Below are 20,518 nucleotides of genomic sequence, written 5' to 3' on the forward strand. Positions count from 1 at the left end.
ATATATATATATATATATATATATATATATATATATGGAACTTCAAAGGAAGCCATTACCAATGTGTAAGCCAAAATCAAGACAAGTTGTACTTAGCTATTTACAGATTTGAGTAGTCTTTAAATGAAAATATCTTTATGAATGATGGAGATGTGTAGGTAGTCCCCATCTCCTACTTCAGGTGTACAAAGAACCAAATGGAACTGAACATTAGGTACATTCTTATTTTTCCTTTTAGTTCATTACCTTGAGGGTTTTTTTTTCTCACTAGGTAAGTTTTACCTTAAGATTTTTATGTAATCACACAATTTATCGATTTTAGATATTTTGTTTTAGGAATGCTGCTTTTAACTGGCTAATAAATTATTTTTGTCTAATAGGAGTATTTATAAATAATAGATTTAATTGTTACAAGTGGATATTTTCAAGAAATTTTCTCTTTTTATGTTGATGTTTGAATTGATATCAATAAATAATCTTACATCCTTTTACTTTGTTAATGCTTTGTTTTTTTTCCCTTAAAGGATAGTAACCATTACCTAGTCATAAATTATAATGATAGAAATTACCAAGGAAAGAAAATGATTCATGTAACATGTATAATGTGAAAAATAAAACTCATTCATCCAGTAATATTTTATCAGTCTTGGAAATGCTTCATGGCCACCTTCACCCGAACTAAAGTATTGAGAGCCTAATTATCAGGATTAGAACAAACATCAAATGCAATCTATTAAAAGTTACATGTGAACATCAATTCCTTCTACTATACCTTGGGCAAGTGGTTATACATTGTCTGCTTGAAAATATCCAGTGAAGGGGAACTGTCACTTCTTGCAGACTATTTTTTTAAATAATGTTTTATGGATTCTATTGTTTTTAATTGAGTATAATTTCTGGAAATATAATCCTTCTCTCTTACCCAAGAAATGAATCCTCCCTTATAAAAAAAAGAACAAGTAATCAAAAATCCCAGATGCAGTGACTGTTCCTGAAAATGTGTACATAATTCTAAACTAGTAATTCCTGGCCTCTTCATTGCCATGAAAAAGATACGTTTCATTTTTTTGTTCTCTAGAGTGAATATTGGATTTTTGATTACTCAGTTTGGGTTTCCTATAGTGAGTTTCTCAATTATTGTAATAGTCATTGTGCATTTATTCTTTTGATTCTGATTATTTCATACCTTATCAGTTCATACAAATCTTCCAATTTTTAAAGTAAATTTTTATTAGGAAGTTGATATACATCAACGAACATTAATATCTATATATGTAAAGAGGAGAAAAAGAGGATTGAGTATGAAAACATGGATTTATATTAGAGATCACTTGGTTGTATAAAATACTTATATTCAATATAAGAGTAGAAAACAATAACATGTTTTCCTCTCTCCCCTTCTGAACTTCCTTCTGCCCTGCCAATAATGTACATCTTTGTTTGACTTTTAATTTTACTTTTAAAAAAAGGACTCTAACATCTATTCATTATAAGTATGCTAGCTATTCATTTTTATAAAGATAGTGTATTTTTACCATGTCAAGTAAAGGGCAATTTATTCTGTGACTTGGTATTTTTAATATAAATGGAAGTTGTATTTTGTCAAAATATTTTTATACTTCAATTGAGACAATTGTGATTTTTCAATATTTTTGTTTACAATAAGGCATATTCTTTTTATAGTTTTCTACATATTGAACCAACTCTGTCTTGTTAATATTCTTTAATTAGATTTTATTATAAATCCAACCAGGTTATTGAATAATATTTTATTTTATGTTTTCCATTTGTTTTTAGAGATACTCACTTACAACTTCTATTTTTGTATATTATGATATTTGTGGTGGTACTAATCTCATTGTTAGAAATAGGTATTATACAATCCTTTCATATTTTGCAAACAGTGGATATATATGAATTAATTATGCTTTGCATACTTGATAGAATTCACTTCTATATCATTGAGTTGCTCTATGCTTTGTTCAATTTTTTTCTGAGATTTGACAGCTTAAGTGATTTATTTCTTGTTCTGTCAACTAAGTAACTAAGAAATAATCTTTTCATTTGTTGCATATTTTACTTGTAAACAATAGAGCAAAATAGTTTCTAATAATTTCCTCTATCTGTTGAGAATTCTCATTTTTTAAGTCTTGATTTTTGGCAATTTGGCTTAGTTGTGGTTTTTTATCTTCTAAATGATCATTTTATTGACAAACTCAAACTTCTTTTTAAAAATTATTTTTCTCTTTGATTTTCAGAATTTTCAATTTTGTGTACAGTTTTTTATTTTTTTATTATTTCTTTTCTAGATTTATTTTTTTGCATGCAAGATTGATTGATCTATTCTCGCTATTCTTTATTGAGAGTATTTAGAGATATATGTTTTCTCACATATCACTCGCCTTCCCCCCCAAAAAAAAAGCAGTTTGTCAGATTCAATGTGCTTCTGTCATTTCTGGATATGAGTTTATATTTCTCATTGAAATAGCTCATATTGTCCCAACTTTCCATGACTAAAGTCTATGCATGCTCATTAAATAATTAATGGAATGTAGCTTGGCCACATCCTTAGGATCCAAGGTTTGGACATAAAAAATGTACCTAAAATGTTATTCAGTTTTTTTTATCTGACTCTTCATGACTCTGTTTGGGATTTTCTTTGTAAAGATATAGGAGTGGTTTGTCATTTTCTTCTCCAGCTCATTTTGCAGCTGAGAAAATTTGGTCAAACGGTGTTGTGACTTGCCCAGGGCCACACAACTAGTTCAAGTCTAAGCTCATATTTGAACTCAAGAAGACTAGTCTTTTTTATTTTAGGCCAGGTACTTTACCTACTGTGCCACCTAGCTACAGTCCTAAAATAATACTTCAATTAACTAATACATTTTATAAATTAATATTATTCTTTTTATTAATTTGGCATGACATCTCCATAAATTTTGGATATATATTTTTTGCCTTCTTTATCTTTAAAGAATGTTTTATAGTTGTACTTATATAAATCATATATTTATCTTTGTAGGCTAGCTTCTAGGTATCTTAGAGTAGCTTTGAAATTTCTTATTTCTTCTTGGTCTTTGTAATAATAACAATAAGCAATCACTGTTGTAGATGTATTTTGAATTCTGCTACTTTATATTGTAATCATTTTAAAAATTCATATTCAATTAGGTTCTTCACTGATTCTCTCAGGTTTTCTGAGTATGAATACTATCTTGTCATTTACAAATCAGGACAGTCTTCTCCTTGCCAATGTTTACATATTTATTCTTCTTGCTTTCTTTCTGTCTCTAGTATTTCTATAACTATTTCAAATAGACTATTAGGAAGATGGGGAATCCTCACTTTAATCTTGTTTGACCTGGGAATGATTCTCCATTACAAATAATATTTCTTCACTATCAAATATGCCAACTTTTGTTTGTCAATATATGCTCTTGATTATAATTAAAAAGGGTCCTTCCCTGGACAATTCTAATTCTTAGAAAGTTTTTTTTCTTCCATATATACATTAGTAAAAAAAACACCAAAATTTCATTTGCAAACTGGTTGTTTGTTTAGAATTTTAAAAATATAGAAATAATGATAAAAATTTTAGTTAGGTATTCAGGCTATCCAGCAATAGCCTATTTATTTGATGATATATTTGAAGAGAAATGGTAATATTATTATTATTAATTTTTTATTTATTTAGAATATTTTTCCATAGTTACATGATTCATGATTTTTCCCACCCCTCTTCCTTCCCACCTCCCAGAGTTGACAAGCAGTTCCACTGGGTTATAATTGTTCAAAACCTATTTCCATGTTATTTATATTTGCAGTAGAGGGATCTTTTAACATCAAAATCCTTACCATATTCCTATTGAACCATGTTTTCTTTTGTGTTTCTGTTCCCACAATTCTTTCTCTGGATGTGGATAGTGTTCTTTCTCAGAAGTTCTTTTGAATTGTCCTGGGTCGTTACATTGCTGCTAGTAGAAAAGTAATGTGACACATTAGATTGTGTCGCAATGTTTCACTTTCTGTGTATAGTGATTTTCTCATTCTGTTCATTTTGCTCTGTATCAATTCCTTGATGAGAAAATCCTCCTTCCCCCCAACCCCCATCAGGAAATCAATCCTAACTGTCAGGCTAGATAGTGATGAACTTCTTGGAGATGATGGATTAGACAAGAAACAGATCTCAGCAAGAGTTAACAAGAATATCTTGAGGGTGTGAGAATCAGGGAATGATGGGTGAGGATAGAGGTTTAAAGGATTAAACTAAACTAAAAATTAATTGATAACAACTAGGCAAATCACCTTGGGGAAAAGCCTTTAAAAAGAATTCTGCCACACTGGCTTGGCACCTTTTGGCCTAATTCAGCTACTAGATGATAAAAATAAACTTGGCAAGATATAAATACCTGTTCATCTTCAGAGATTACTTTCTTGTTGGTTTTGATGAATATTGTAGTTGATGATGATCAAATATAATTCATATTGCAGGATTAAACTGTTGACATAAATAGCAGATCTCTAAAGTAAGACAGCTAACACAAGTCTGTGGTGAAGTTTCTGGGTTTGATTAGAGAGCTTTTCCCCTTCCACCTTTGCCACCTACCTCACAACTGAGTCCCTTTGTCTTGGGGTGATCTTCTATTTTTAGGGGTGCTCCAATGGTCTTCCACTGTCTCATGCCAGCTTTGGGCATTCTAAACTTGGAACTCTCTCTTGCTACAGTGGGCACAAGATGGCTCCTGGTAAAAACTATTTACCATACAAGATGGTTGTTGGCAAAAACTATTTACATATTGAAGAATATGTTATTTACTTGCAATAGGCAATGGTGTCAGTCAGTATCAGCAAAGACTTCACTGATGAGGGTGAAGGGGAGAGAGGAGCAGAGTCAAAATCCTAAAGCTTCTATCATGGAGAGAGTGTTTCTAAATCAGCTTAGCTGGGCAGTTCTATGTCAAAGAAATATGCCATTTGAGCACATTCAGCACAGGGTCGTCTTGGTAGGTTAACTTCTAAATAATTTAGAGTTACTTTGACTGGAATTTATCATATTTTCCCTTGGCCTATGTAGTAATAAAAACAAATCATTCTTGAAGATACATTCTGTTCTGAAAAACTCTCCAGGAACCAACCTGCTTCATTTCACCTAATTTTAATCAAAATTATTTGTTTCAGGGTTTCTTGAGTATAAATATATAAACATGCAAAAATTAAAAAAAAATTTGAACCTGACTAGAAAGGATTTTTGACCATAAAGCCTTAATTTGCCCCTGAGGATCTTAACTTTGACTTCTTCTAGTTAATCTATACTTATGTAAAAGTAGAAAATGTATCCACAAGTAGTTGAATATCGATGTACAACAAATCCTCATCACTTCTTCCATTTCTCAAGGCAAGACCTTTTATTCACAAGAAACTGCAGTCAGCTGAGCAAAAGAAACTCCTCTATTTCTATAAGAACAGAATAAGAGGTCCCATAAAAAGAGGACTCTACCATTGACAAGTAAATCACAAAAAGGGGGATATTTTCAATTTTAGTTATTCATTTTTCATAACTATAATTTCTCAGATACTTCAGAACAAGCCACTGTCTTTTAATCAATATCTGTTTTGTAAAGAAAGATTTTGAAAAAGGAATAAAAGAAGGCAGCACTTCATAGAGTTTCTTATGGAAAAAAAGCATCTTGTTTTGAGTTTCTCCTTTGTTTAACAAAAGACAATGGTAATGTGTTAGATAGATTATAATGGGGTAAATGACTCCTTACATTCACATACTCTGTCCTTTTTTTCAGGAAATGGGTAATAAATACCTTTCTGGTAAGGGCTCTGGGAAACACTAGTTAGATAAAATCAAAGAAACTTACTCGTACAAGTAAGAAGGTAATGTGTTGTTATGGATTATGAGCATGCTGTTCCAACATATAATTAGTGGATGAATCAGGTGATCTGGGTCCTAGTCTTGACACTAACCCTAATTATTTGTGTTAATTTGGGCAAATTATTCAACCTCACAAGTTTGAGTTTAACTAATTCCAAACTCTCACTTTACCCATGAAAAAAATATAGGTACCAGTCATTTGTTCAAATTAGGACAGGAAGAGGATGAGATCTATTATGGAAGGAAAGAACATGAGCTAGAAAAGACTTTGGGATATAGTAGAGGATAAAAGGTTTTGGCATGGTATGATCCATGGGATCTTGAAGAATCAGACATGACAATGCCAGAGCAACAGTAAAATGAAGGAAATGCATAAACCCAACAGCCTTGGAGTCAGCATGGAAGAGTGGAAGAATACAAAATTTAGAGACAAGAATCTATGGTCAAATCCTAATCTTATCACATATCACCTATGGGACCCTGAGTATGTCACACCTTCTCAAAGTTTCAGTTTCCTTATCTACAAAATGAATCAATTGAACTATACCTTTAAATGGTCTTTTGATCCCCAGCCCAGTTTGTAAATTCTATGAGTTCAAGTTCCTTTGGAAATTTGAGTCACCAAGTACTAAAACAGCCTATATGTAAGTAAACCTATATAGAAGAACAGGAGGAGATGCCACTATCTGACTCTACTTTGTAAAGCTATTTAAGGTCAGTCATGAAATGTGAAATGTGGCAAAGTCATGAAATTTATCTTTTAATGAGCCCTCTATTCTTTTCATGATTCTATTTGCTTAGCCTAATTAACACTACTCATTCTGACACCTTATCTAAGAAGTATTACAAATTCAGGACTTCTCAATCTCCTTCTTAACAAACATACACATTCTCTGCTTAATTAACTCAGATCCTGTTAGAAATGCATACATTCTGATAAACTATTTCATGCTAATTTATTAATGGATTTAATCATGCTAATAAGTTAATCACTAAATATTTATTAGGTATCTACTATTTATCAATTACCATGCCAAGTGCTGGTGAAACAAAGAAAGATCAAAATAAGACCCTGCTCTAAAGGAACTCACAATCTAATGGGGTACTATGGAGTGAGGATATACTAATTACTCCCTCAACACATTAATCTTATGCTACTTGTTCATTTTCAAGTTAGTGATCCCTAAACCTATGTACCTAACAGCCTCTCTTGGAGTCCACCATGCCATCAACATTTTTAGCTCTCTTGGATCTCCTGACACTTAGGGCTCTTGCAGCAGGAGAAGGCACATGGTTTCTTTTTTCTCTAATCCCTGACCAGAGCACACCAATCCTTTAGGGATTTTAAAAGATTTAATACAAAACATTAAAGGGTGAACACAATGGGTGGAAAAGAAAAAAAAACACAGATGCACAGGGTAATCAGTTTTATACATTAAAAATATTTTGTGGCTTAATTCTGGTATAATTTTTTTGGTTTAATTCTGGAATAACTAGCAAATATATATTGTAGGGTTTTTTGGATCTTTTGATTAAACTTCTCACTTGCTTTAGCCTTATCATTAACTCAATTTAATTTCCCCTGCCATATATTTGTTTGAATATCTAGGTTACAGAATATCACTTGGTTGGAATCTATTTCTGTGGACCTCTAATCTAGAAGCAATAATTAAAGCCCTAGGAAGGACCTAATTTTTTATTACAATCTAACTATAAAACCAGATGTATCACCCATATCATTGACAAGAGAACAAAAGGGGCCTTTTCTACTCAGTTTCCAATTTTTTAGTCTTGGTCTTATTGATATAATTCTATTTCACTCATCAAAACTTGAATATCCATGCTTCTTTCTCAAATGTCCATAATCTATTTCTCTAGGTTTCATGCTTATGGGAGAAATCTAGCAATTAACCAAATACTTAACACAAGTTTTCCCCTTCCCTAATCCTCAACTGCCAGTGATATATGTCACTGGATCTCAATTCAGCTCTGTCTACACAAACTCCCTTTATACTTTTCCAAAAATGTCCTTAAAGCCAATTACTCTAATTTCATATTCCTTTGTTTTCTTTGCCTATGATTGATTATATGATTTGGGCCTTGCTTGTATCCCTTCTATCTGAGAAATGCTCTGAAAATTATATATCTTGTTCTAATTACAAATAAAAAGGCATAAGACAAGAAGTCAGATAATATAGATTTTACATGTTGTTATACAATACACCCATGCTTGTCATGTTATGAAGAGACATATCACCTATGCTAGAGAAAATTAATGGAGGAAATAAAGTGAAGAATGTTGCATTTAGATTCCATCAATTTCTTCAATGGTAGTGCATGGCCTTTTTTGACATGAGTCCCTTGCCTTCTTGATAATAATCACTACAATTTCTATATTAGCCATGCTACAAAAAGGCAAGAAAAATAGCATGAAAAATAATATGTTTCAACTGGCACTCTTAGTTCATCAACTCTCTCTCTTTAGCAGTTGATAGTGTATTTCATTATAAGTCATTTGGAATTACTTTAGATCATTGTCTTTATCAGTGTAGCCTTGTTTTTCGCAGTTAATCATCCTTATCATATTGCTGTTACTATGTACAGTGTTCTCCTGGTGCTACTTACTTTAATTTGCATTAATTCATATAAGCTTTCCAATTTTATACATTCAAATTTTTATTGTCCCCATTTTTTCTTACCATTATTATCCAAAAACTGTATTATTCTTTTGTAATCATTTTTATTGCTCAGTATTTTTTGCAAATCAGATTTAACCAGTGACTTCTTTGAGTAGATACCTTGTTCTCTTTGAATATCACCTCCGTTTCTTCCTTATGGGGAAGAGTCATGGAGTTTGTTCTTTCATTTTTCTTCTTTGTATGTATATGTGTGTATTTACACTTTGCTCTTTGAACCAGTTCAGATAAGAATGATATTTGAATATTTTTCATTGCCTTATTTCCCCTTCCACTGTGAGAGCTTGTCCTTTTGTACCTCTTTAATGTGGGATCAATTTCCCCATTCTTCATCTACCTTCTTCCTCCTAGTTCAACATTTTTCCTCTCTTCTCTAATTTTTGGGGATAATTTCAACAAATCTCCTCACACTTATGCCATCTATATATGTAGATTCCTTTTAATTGCTTCAGTAAATGATGAAATGCATAGGAAATACACATCTTTCCACATAGGAATATAAACAATTTGACCTTAGTAAGTCCTTTGTGATTTCTTAGTCATGTCTGCCTTTTTCTTTCTCATAATTCTTGTGTTTAAACGTCAGATTTTATATTCAGCTGCGGTCTTTTCAAAAGGAATAATAAAAAATCTTTTATTTCCTTAAATATACAACATTTCCCTTGAAAGATTATACCGTTTCCCGGGGTAAGGTTTTCTTCGTTGTAATACTAACTTTTGCATTCTAGACTTATATTCTGAGCCCTCTACACTTCTATCATGGTAGTTCTTAAATCTTGTGCAATCTTGCCTGTGACCTTATAATATATAAATAGTTTCTTTCTGTCTTTTTTATCTTTTCTTCACATGGTTGTTTAGGAATTTGGTTATAGTATTCATAAATATTTTCATTTCGGGATCTCTTTCTGGAGATAATTGGTGGTTTCTTTCCATTTATATTTTAAATTCATATTTTAAGATAGGGTAGTTGTCTTTTATATTTTCTATTTTTTTTACTTTCTTAAAAACCTTTCTTCTTATTTTCTTAAAATATGATGTCCAGGCGTTTTTGTCTTTGCTTTAAAATAGTCCAACAACTCTTAAATCCACTTTCCTTCTATTTTCCAAGTCAGTTGTTCCCCTAGTGAGATACTTTACATTTTTTCTTCTCTTTTCCATTATTTTGACTTTGTTTTATTGTTTCTTTTATGTCCCATGATATTATTAACTTCCATTTCTCCATATCTTTTTTTAGGGGATCATTTTCTTCAGAGATATTTTGTAATGTTTTCTCCATTTAGCCTATCCTCTTTTTCAAAGAGTTCTTTTCTTATGGGAATGATTGGATCTTTTTTAACAGTTCTCTAACACTGGTTTTTAAGTTATTATTTTATTTAGTGTTTTGTACCCCTTTTGCTAAACTTTTAATTCTTTTTTCATTATTTGAAAGAATTGGTCTCATTCCTTTTCTGAATATTTCCTCTAATTTTTTTTAAAATTAAAAAAAATTAATTTAGAGCATTTTCCATGGTTACATGATTAATGATCCTCCCCCTCACCCTTTCCTCCCTCCTCCAGAAGTTGACAAGTAGTTTCACTGGGTTAAAATGTATCATGGTTCAAAACCTATTTCTTTGTTATTCATATTTGCAGCAGAGTGATCTTTTAGCATCAAAACCCCAATCATATCCTTATTGAACCACATGATTGATCATATGTTTTTCTTCTTTATTTCTGTTTCCAAAATTCTTTCTCTGGATGTGGATAACGTTCTTTCTCAGAAGTTCCTCTGGATTTTCCTGGGTCATTGCATTGCTGCTAGTATAAAAGTCTATTACATTTGATTGTGCCATAATGTATCAGTCTCAGTGTACAATGATCTCTTGGTTCTGCTCCTTTTGCTCTGCATCAATTTCTGGAGATATTTTAAGTTGACTTGGAATTCCTCTAGTTCATTATTCCTTTCAGCACAATAATATTCCATCACTATTATACACCACAATTTATTCAGCTTTTCCCCAATCGATACCATTCTTTAAAAATTTTTTTAACATCAGTTTTCTTGTTCTTTCTTAAGTTCTTCCTGGAATTCTTAGTGGGCTTGTGTTGATTTGTATTTTTTTCTTTGATCCTTTGTTTATAGCTATTTTCACATTACCACCTTCTTCTGAAATTATTTCTTGATATTTACTGTCATCATTTTCAGGTTTTTTGTAGATTTTCCAGACTATTTCAATTTTAAGTTAAAGTTAGGCTTGCTTCTACTGGGTTTAGGGCACTGCTCCAAATTTCAGTCTTTTTTGGCTTCCTATTTTCATAGTCAGTGTTAGGGGTTTTAAAGTCTTCTATGTTTTCAAGGCATCCAGATATATGTGTCATTGCTTCTCCCTTTGCCTATATTCTGAGCTTCACTCAGAAAAGGCCCCTAGAGGCCTTCCACCTCACCCCGCAGTTGTATGTTCTAGCAGTCTTTTCTGCCTTGGGACTATAATCAGAACTGCATATAGGCAATGGAGGAACCAAATAGTGACCAATCCAACCCTCAATGGCAGCATAAGTGCCTCATGTAATTTATTTCTGGCAAATTATCTAATACTTTTATCACCTCTTTGCTTAGAGATCCAAAAGTTGTTGTTGGTTCTGTTGCTGTCTCTGAGGCCCATTACTTAAGTTGCTACTATGCATTTCAAACCATCCCCAAGCTCAATGTGTCTGACTTTTCCTTTTTGATTTCCAGAGCTTTCTTAGTGGTGGGAAAATGTTTCATTATGAACTTTGTTAGCTATGCTATTCCAGAAATCAACTTGAAGTGTTATTTTAAGGGTGTTTAGAGGGGGTGGTTGGGAGAGCTTAGCAGGGTTATTACTTCTACTCCACCATCTTGGCTCTGACCCCCTGGACTAGATAATTTGTAGTAAAAAAGACACATAAATTTACAAAACTATAGTTAGAGTGAAGCTGAGATAAAAAGCACTTATTTATATACCCATTAAGAATGATTTTGTGACTATTTCTGGTCATACTGCCAGTTCTAAAGTAGAAATGAATAAAGTGCACATTAGGTCAGCCAGTGTAAGATATTTGTTTGGGAAAGTACTAAAGAGTTTGTGAAGGTCTAGAGTTGTGGTAGAGGCATTATTGAATGCTAAGTTGGGTCCAAGTTATAGTAGGGAAGTCAATTAAGCTAAAGTAGGAATGATGGATGGATAGAATAAATATAGAATAAGGAAACAGAAGTGGTAGTGGTGCCTAAGAGCACATCAAAGGTTCTGTAGAAACCTATTGGACAAATTGGTAGATGACTAATGTAAAAGTAATCATGTTGATTTTCTAATGGGATTGAAGATTGGTCTAATCAGTTAATCACATACTCAGGGTGTTTTTTTAACCCTTACCTTCCACCTTAGAAACAATACTATGTATTGGTTCCAAGGCAGAAGAGTGGTAAGGGCTAGGCAATGGAGTTAAGTGACTTGCCCAGGGTCACATAGCTAGGAAATATCTGAGGCCAGATTTGAACTCTCCCATCTCTAGTCCTGTATCATAATCCACTGTATCATAATCCCCTTATATTCTCAGTTTTTAAAGGAAATATGAAGCAAGATAAGCTAGAGATCATATGAAAGGATAATTATGGGAATTTTGAGGAAGTATGAAAATATTTGGAAATCTACTGGTGACTCAGAGAAGTGTATTGTCTCTAGTTGAGAATACAAAACAGGTTCGTAGTTGATCTATTCACTATGGTTTTGTGATTTTCTCCAACTTTTTTCAGCAACATATAAATAGGAATGAAGGCAATGATGGCAGTAATATGGAAGGTTAAGATTTGATATAGCAAGTTTGGTGGGTAGAGTTAAGTTGGTCAAAAGACTTAAGAGAGGAGAATGTAAAGTTGTGTTGCTTCACTAATGGTCCAAGATAGGGAATATATAATACAGCGGAGCCAGTGAATGGTTCATGGCCTGGAAATTAATTAATAGATTAGAAATCCTATTGTGGATAAAGAATAGAGTCTGGAGTTGTAAGACAGAGGTAGGGTTGGATGATAACATATTTTAATCTGATAATGGAATTTTGGAATTTATAAACATTGAAGCAAAATATTTGTGAATGATGGCAAGATCCAAGTTAAGACCACTTTTGCGTGTAATTAAGGAAAAAGAAAACAAGTAGGTCACAGAAAATGAATAAATTGAGGAACTGGAAGATTATGGCATTTAAGGAAGTATCAATATATGTATTGAAGTCTCCTAGTATGAAATCAGAATATGGAGAGAAAGGTTTTTTGCCAAGCATTGAATTTATTAAGGAAAGAAGGGAAGTGTTCTAGAGGTCACCACTCAACATCTACCTGAATTTGGATGGAGTGGTAGATATGGATTAAGTGAACCTTGAAGAAGAGGTTACCTAGTGATATTAATACAGTGAGATCCTTGAAATACTGATGGGGAGCAAGGAGCATTCCAAATCTACCACTTCAATCAGTAACTCTGAGAAATGAGCAAAAGTGGTCAGTGCCAGAAAGGTTAGCCAGGAAAACAAAGTCATCAAAATTAGGCCAGAAAGTAAGAGCCAGAAGGAAAAGATTAAAGATAAAATCAATTTTTTCCATCTTCACCCTAACAGAGCAAACTTTGCAGAGAGCAGAGTGAGTGATATGGCTAAGTTTAGATTGGGATATTGTGGAGTTAAGTTGAGGGTGATGGGAATAAGGAATCAAGGAATGGAGGAAAGGATTTAAATAATGATAAATGGGGATTCAGAATCACTGGGATACGGAAATTTTGACTATATGTGAGTTTATTGATTATTAATGAATAAATTCAAGGAGAATATCCAAATGACTAGGAGTTAAGTCTAAGGACATAGTCTTCTCAGGGTGTTATACAGATCATTCAAGTCGTTCAGTAGAAGAAGCTCATGGAATAGCATCACTTTCCCTTCCATGTACTCAGACTAAGCTAGGAGAAAAGCTGTGGAAGTAGGATAGAATGATACTCTCCTGTGTTCTGTTGGCAGGAAGGGTCCTCTGAAAGTGGGAAGAGGCTAACGTAGCGGGCTAGCGTGAGATGGAAAAGGGTCCCTGGCAAGTAGGAAAAAGTTAATCTGTTGATATATTGCATTCTCCCCAATAGAATGTAATTTCCTTGAGGAGAGAGATAGCTTTTAGTTTAGTGCCTAAGTTATAGAATTTAGAATCAAGAAGACCTGGGTTGAATTCTTGTCTTTGATACTTATTATCTGTATGACCTGAGGAAATAATTGAATCGCTATGGTCCACAAGCAACTCCCCAGGATTCATCTTCTAAATCCCAGATGAGTTGCAATTTATTGGTGGAGAATTCCCATTATTACCCATAGGCTAATGAAATCACAGATCCTTTGTAAATTTACTAAAGAGAATACAGGGATATATTCTAAAGGTAACTTAAAAATATGATGTTTCTCATGTAATTGTGCAAATAGATGGCATTGAGTTATACACAAACTATGTCATTATTTCACAAGAAATTACAATTCAATGTTAACTATATTTTCTTATCCGTTAATCATTAATACCTAGCACTCCAGAATTAGACACTCAGAAGATGAGTTATACATATATGGATAAGAATAAATTTTGATTCTTTTTTATACTGTTTACTAAGGCATTTCAGCTAACTCTAGCATAGTGAATAATTTGTTATAGTAATAATTGTAATAAAGGATCAGAAATTGCCCTAGGGAATACATTTGGAGAATTAACCCCTATATGTATAAAACCATTATTTCCTTCATAGGGGAAGGCGAAAGAATGAAACAATAAGAAACTTTATTTTTATTTTATTGGGCAAAAAGAAATCTTAGTGCAGTTTTAAACTATAAGCTTTAGTTTAAAACTGTATTAATATTTTTGGAATATCTATATGATAATTTTTGGGGGAAGATCATAGATGCTCAGAAAGATTAAGTGACTTAATGGTCATAGAAAAAGGTTTTATTGTTGTTGTTTAATTGTTTCTTTGGGATAGAGGGCAATAGGAGAAGAAATGTTATTAATCATTCCATATCAACAAGAATTCTGCAGATTTTTACTTACCTTGAGGTACTAAGTTACTGGTGGCCACATAGCTATTATCTGGCAGAAACAGAATTTGAGCCATTGAGAATTTAACACCAAGGCGATCTCTCTCAATTAATGGTGCATTTCATGTATCAGTATTTCTAAGCTATAGGAAAACCTCAGATTCCCCTTTTCTGTTCTAATAGGCTTCTGTTTCCTGAAACATTGACCCAACTATCATCCCAAACCAAAGGCTTTTTCACCATTTTCAAGTTTAGCCTTCCCCAAGAATGGATTGATCTAGTGCTTGCTAGAAATCTCCAAGTTCAGCTGTATGATATATCTTTGAAGGATAGGAAACAAACATAAATAAGAAAGCATATCAGAGCATATCAGAGCAATGAAAGACAAATATCCAGGATATGTGCATTTGGGACTAAAATCTTTCTGACTTCAACCATATTTTATAGTTTTATTATCAAAGCAGAAAGAAAATGAGTCACATTTCTTCATTCTCTAATATGGAAGTCTAACAACTTGAAGGGTGGATTTGATCTTGACCTTAGGCTATATATCAGGAATCGGATGACAAACCTATCTGGATTGATTTCCATCTGTACCATGCCTCTTCTGTTTCAGCTCTATGCAGCTACTGTCACCAAGGGGCTGGCATCACAAGCAATTTCTTTGTCTTGAAATCTACACACTAGACTGATCATTTTGCCTTGGGGACATATATGGTTTCTGCCAGAGATTTTTTCAAAATTGTATATTGCCTTAGGCCTGTTTTAAGCCCTATTAGTACTAGGCCTAGAAATCTCTTTTCCTCCTTTTTCTTTGTCCTCCTGGTTCTACTGCTCAAAATCTGATTTCAAGATAATAAGAAAGGTGCATTTATAAATTTTCTATCTGGTAAAACAAAACAAATAAATAAAAACCCCATAAATCCAGCACAATTAGAATATTATAGAACTCAGTTGAACATAGACAAATAAAAATCTGAATACAGTAGAACATTTGAAATATTTTTCTATGTATTGTATTTCTGAACCTAATATATTGAAAGGTGCTTGTTAGTTGATAGCACATACATTTTTATTTAATTGAATTTAAGGATATAAATTTACATAAGGATTTTAAGGTATTCAGCTGCTTATGATTTTTTAAAATTTATTTTAAAAAATATTTTCCATGTTTCCATGATACATTTTCTTTCTCTTTTCTCCCCTCTTCCTCCTCCTGGAGGCAATAAACAATTTTGCTGGGTTATACAAATGTTATCACTTGATATGTTATCATTTTTTCAATAGAGCAATCTTTTAAAATCAAAACCCCAAATCATGTACCTATATAAACAAGTGACAAGCAATATGTTTTTCTTTTGCTTTTCTACTTCCACAGTTTTATCTCTCGATGTGGATATCATTCTTTCTCATAAGTCCCTCATGATTGTCCTTGATCATTGCATTGCTACTAGTAGCAAAGTGCATTGCATTTGATGATTCTACAATGTTTCATTTTTTATGTACAATGATGTTCTCTTGGTTCTGCTCATTTCAATCTGTATCAGTTCATGGAGGTTCTTCCAGTTCACATGGAAATCCTCTAATTCATCATTCCTAATAGCACAATAGTATTCCATTTTCATCATACGCCACAGTTTGTTCAGCCATTCCCCAATCGAGGAACACCCCTCATTTTCCAATTTTTTGCTACTACAAAAATGCGACTATGAAAATATTTGTGCAAGCCTTTTTTATGATCTCTTTGGGGTACAAATCTAGTAGTGGTAATGCTGGATCAAAGGGCACACCTTTTAAAGACCTTTGAGCGTAATTACAAATTGCCTTCCAGAATGGTTAGATCAATGCACAACTCCAAAAGCAGTATATTAGTGTCCCAATTTTGTCACATCCCCTCCCACATTTGTTATTTTACTTTTCTGTCATATTGGCCAATCTGTTATGTGTGAAGTGGTACCTCAGAGTTGTTTTGATTTGTATTTCTCTAATCAGGAGGGATTTAGAATACTTTTTCATGTGGTTATTGATAGTTTTGATTTCTTTATCTATAAACTTTCATATCCTTTGGCCTTTTGTCAATTAGGGAATGGCTTGATCTCTTGAACATTTGACTTAACTCATTATATATTTAGGAAATCAGACCTTTGTAAGAGAATTTTGTTATAAATTTTTTTCTCTCAGTTTGTTGTTTCCCTTCTAATTTTGGTCACATTGTGTTTTTTTATGTTTTCTGTACAAATCTTTTTTAATTAAAATAATTTTAATTAATTAATTTTAATTTTAAACTTTAATTTAATAATTAAAAATAAAAATTAATTTTAATGTAATAAATTATTTATTTTATATTTTGCAATATTCTCTATCTCTTGCTTAGTCTTAAATTCCTTCCTTTCCCACAGATCTGACAGGTATACTATTCTATGTTCACCTAATTTTTTTAGTATTTTACTCTTTATATTAAAGTCATTTACCCATTTTGAATTTATCTTGGTATAGGGCAGTGATTCCCAAAATGGGCGCTACCACCCCCTGGTGGGTGCTACAGCAATCCAGGAGGGCAGTGATGGACACAGGTGCATTTATCTTTCCTATTAACTGCTATTAAAATTTAAAAAAATTAATTTCCAGGGGGCTAAGTAACATTTTTTTTCTGGAAAGGGGGCAGTAGACCAAAAAAGTTTGGGAACCACTGGTATAGGGTATAAGATGCTGATCTTAACCTAATTTTTCCCATACTATTTTCTAATTTTTCCAGCAGATTTTGTCAATAGTGAGTTATTGTTCTAAAAGCTGAGATCTTTGAGTTTTTCAAACACTAGCTTGCTGAGGTCATTTACCCCTAGTCTATTCCGTTGAGCCACCCTTCTGTTAGCTAGTACTATATTGTTTTGATGATGACTGCTTTATAATACAGTTTAAGATCTGATACTGCTAGGCCCCCATCCTTCACTTTTTTTTCATTGTTCCCTTGATATTTTTGGACTTTTGTCCTTCTAGATGAACTTTGTTATATTTTTTTCTAATTCAATAAAACAGTTTTTTGGTAGTTTGATTGGTGTGTCACTGAATAAGTAAGTTAGTTGAGTTAGGATTATCATTTTTATTATATTAGCTCATCCTACACATGAACAATGAATGTTTTTCCAATTGTTTAGTTTTAATTTTATTTGTGTGCAAACTATTTTTCAGTGGTGTTCATATGATTCCTGAGTTTGTCTTGGCAGATAGATTCCTAAGTATTTTATTGTCTAGAGTGATTTTAAATGTAGTACCTTTTGTTTCTCTTGCTGCTGATTTTGTTGGAAATATATAGGAATGCTGATGATTTATGTGAGTTTATTTTGTATTCCTGCAACATTGCTATAATTACTAGTTATTTCCACTACCTTTCCAGTTGATTCTCTAGGATTCTTTAAGTAGATCATAATATCATCTGCAAAGAATGATAGTTTAGTTTCCTCACTGCCTACTTTAATCCCTTCAATTTATTTTTCTTCTCTAATTGTTACCCCTAGCATTTCCACTACAATATTAAATAATAGAGTTGATAATGGGCATCCTTGCTTCAATCCTGATGTAATTAGGAAGGCTTCTAACTTGTCCCCATTGCAGATGATACTGGCTGATGATTTTAAATATATAGTTTATTATTTTGAGGAATAGTCCTTCTAGTCCTAGCTTTCTAGTGTTTTCAATAGGAATGAATGTTGTATTTTGTCAAAGGCTTTTTCTGCATCTATTGAGATGCAGAAATAGAAATCGATTGTGATTTCTGTTAGTTTGGTTATTGATGTGGTCAATTATGTGGATGGTTTTCCTAATATTAAACAAACTTTGCATTCCTGGTATACATCCCACCTGGTTATAGTGGATAATGTTTGTGATAACTTGTTGTAGTGTCTTTGCTAGTATTTTATTTAAGATTTTTGCATTTATATTCATTAAGGACATTGGTCTATAGTTTTTAGTTTTTAGTCTTCCTGGCTTAGGAATTAGTACCATATTTGTGATATAAAAAGAATTTGGTAAGAGTCCTTCTTTGCCTATTTTGTCAAATACTTTGTGTAGAATTGGGATTAGTTGTTCTTTAAATGTTTGATAAAATTCACTTGTGAATCTATCTGGCCCTAGGGATTTTTTCTTAGGGAGTTCCTTGATGGCTTGTTCAATTTCTTTTCCTTAGATGAGACTATTTAAGACTTTTTCCCCTTTTGTTAATCTGGGCATCTAAAATTTTTGTAAATATTCACTCATTTCTCCAAAATTGTCATATTTATTGCCATATAACTGGGCAGAGTAGCTCTTAAATTTATTCTTCATTAGAGTAAAGATTTCTCTTTTCATTTTTAATACTATGAATTTGATTCTCTTCTTTATTTTTTAAAAATTAGATTCATCAGTACCTTATCTATTTTATTTATTTTTTTCAAAGTACCAGCACTTAGTCTTATTTATTAGTTCAATAGTTCTTTTACTTTCAATTTTATTAATTACTCCTTTAATTTTTAGGGTTTCCAATTTAGTTTTTTCCCCTTGCTTTAGTTTCTTGTTTTCATTCTCTTCAATAAAATAATTAATTGTTTCTATGATTTGTTTTTTGACCCATGAGTTTTGAAGAACTAGATTATTTAGTTTCTAGTTAATTTGAAATTTGCCTCTTCATGATCCCTTACTAATTATAATTTTATTGCATTATAATCAGCAAAAGTTACATTTATTATTTCTGATTTTCTGCATTTGTTTGCAGTGTTTTTATGCCCAGTACATAAGTCTATCTTTGTATACATACCATGTACTTCTGATAAGAAGGTATATTCCTTTTCATTTGTATTGAGTTTTCTCCAGATATCTATTAACTCTATTTTTTCTAGCATTTAATTCACTTCTCTTACTTCTTTCTCATTTATTTTTGGTTTAATCTAGCTAGATCTGATAGGGGAAGGTTGTGATCCCCCACTAGTTTGGTTCTACTTTCTATTTCCTCCTTAAACTTGTTTAGTTTCTCCTTTTTAGTTTTGATATTACTTCATTTTATAGTACATTTTAACAAAATATAATTTCCTTCCTTATGTAATCAATTTTTACTTTAGCTTTGTCTGATATCATTATTTTTTACTCTTGCTTCTTTTACTTTGGTTCTTGCATCATAAATTCTGTTCCAGTCTTTTACCTTTAATCTCTGTGTGTTACTCTGCCTCAAATGTGTTTCTTGTTAACAACATACAGTAGGATTCTGTTTTTATCCACTCTGCTCTCTGCTTCCATTTTATGGGTGAGTTCATCAATTTACATTCAGAGTTATGATTACTAACTGTCTATTGCCTGCCATCTTATTTTCTTCTTTAGATCCTGCTCTATTCTTTTTCACTCTGTTCCTCCTCACCAGTATTTTGCTTTTTATCACCTTCCTCCTCCCTCCGATTAACTCCCCCTTCCCTTGTCTCATTCCCCTTCTATTTTTCTATAAGGTGAGATATAATTCTATACACCAATGAGTATATTTCTTTCTCTCTCTGAGTCAGTTATGATGACGTAAAGTTTAAGCCCTGCCCATCAACACATTTATCCAACCCTCTCCATAATGATTTTTCTCACCTCTTTATGTTATATAATTTACCCCCATTCTGTCTCTCCCTTCCCTTTTCTCTCAATCAGTCCTATTTTTCACCCCTTATTTTTACATATCATTTCGTATCATCTTATATACATATGCATATTATCATATAACATCATATACATCTTATTATCATAATCAGCTTACTTCCACACCCTCTTTCCAAGTATATTCCTTCTATCTTCTCTACTACTAAGAGTAATTTTTGAGAATTACAGATATCCTCTTTCCATATAAAAATACAAACATTTTTACCTTAATGATTCCATTAGTTTTTCT

The sequence above is a fragment of the Gracilinanus agilis genome, chromosome 1, assembly GCF_016433145.1.
Source record: "Gracilinanus agilis isolate LMUSP501 chromosome 1, AgileGrace, whole genome shotgun sequence".
Taxonomy (NCBI): Eukaryota; Metazoa; Chordata; class Mammalia; order Didelphimorphia; family Didelphidae; genus Gracilinanus; species Gracilinanus agilis.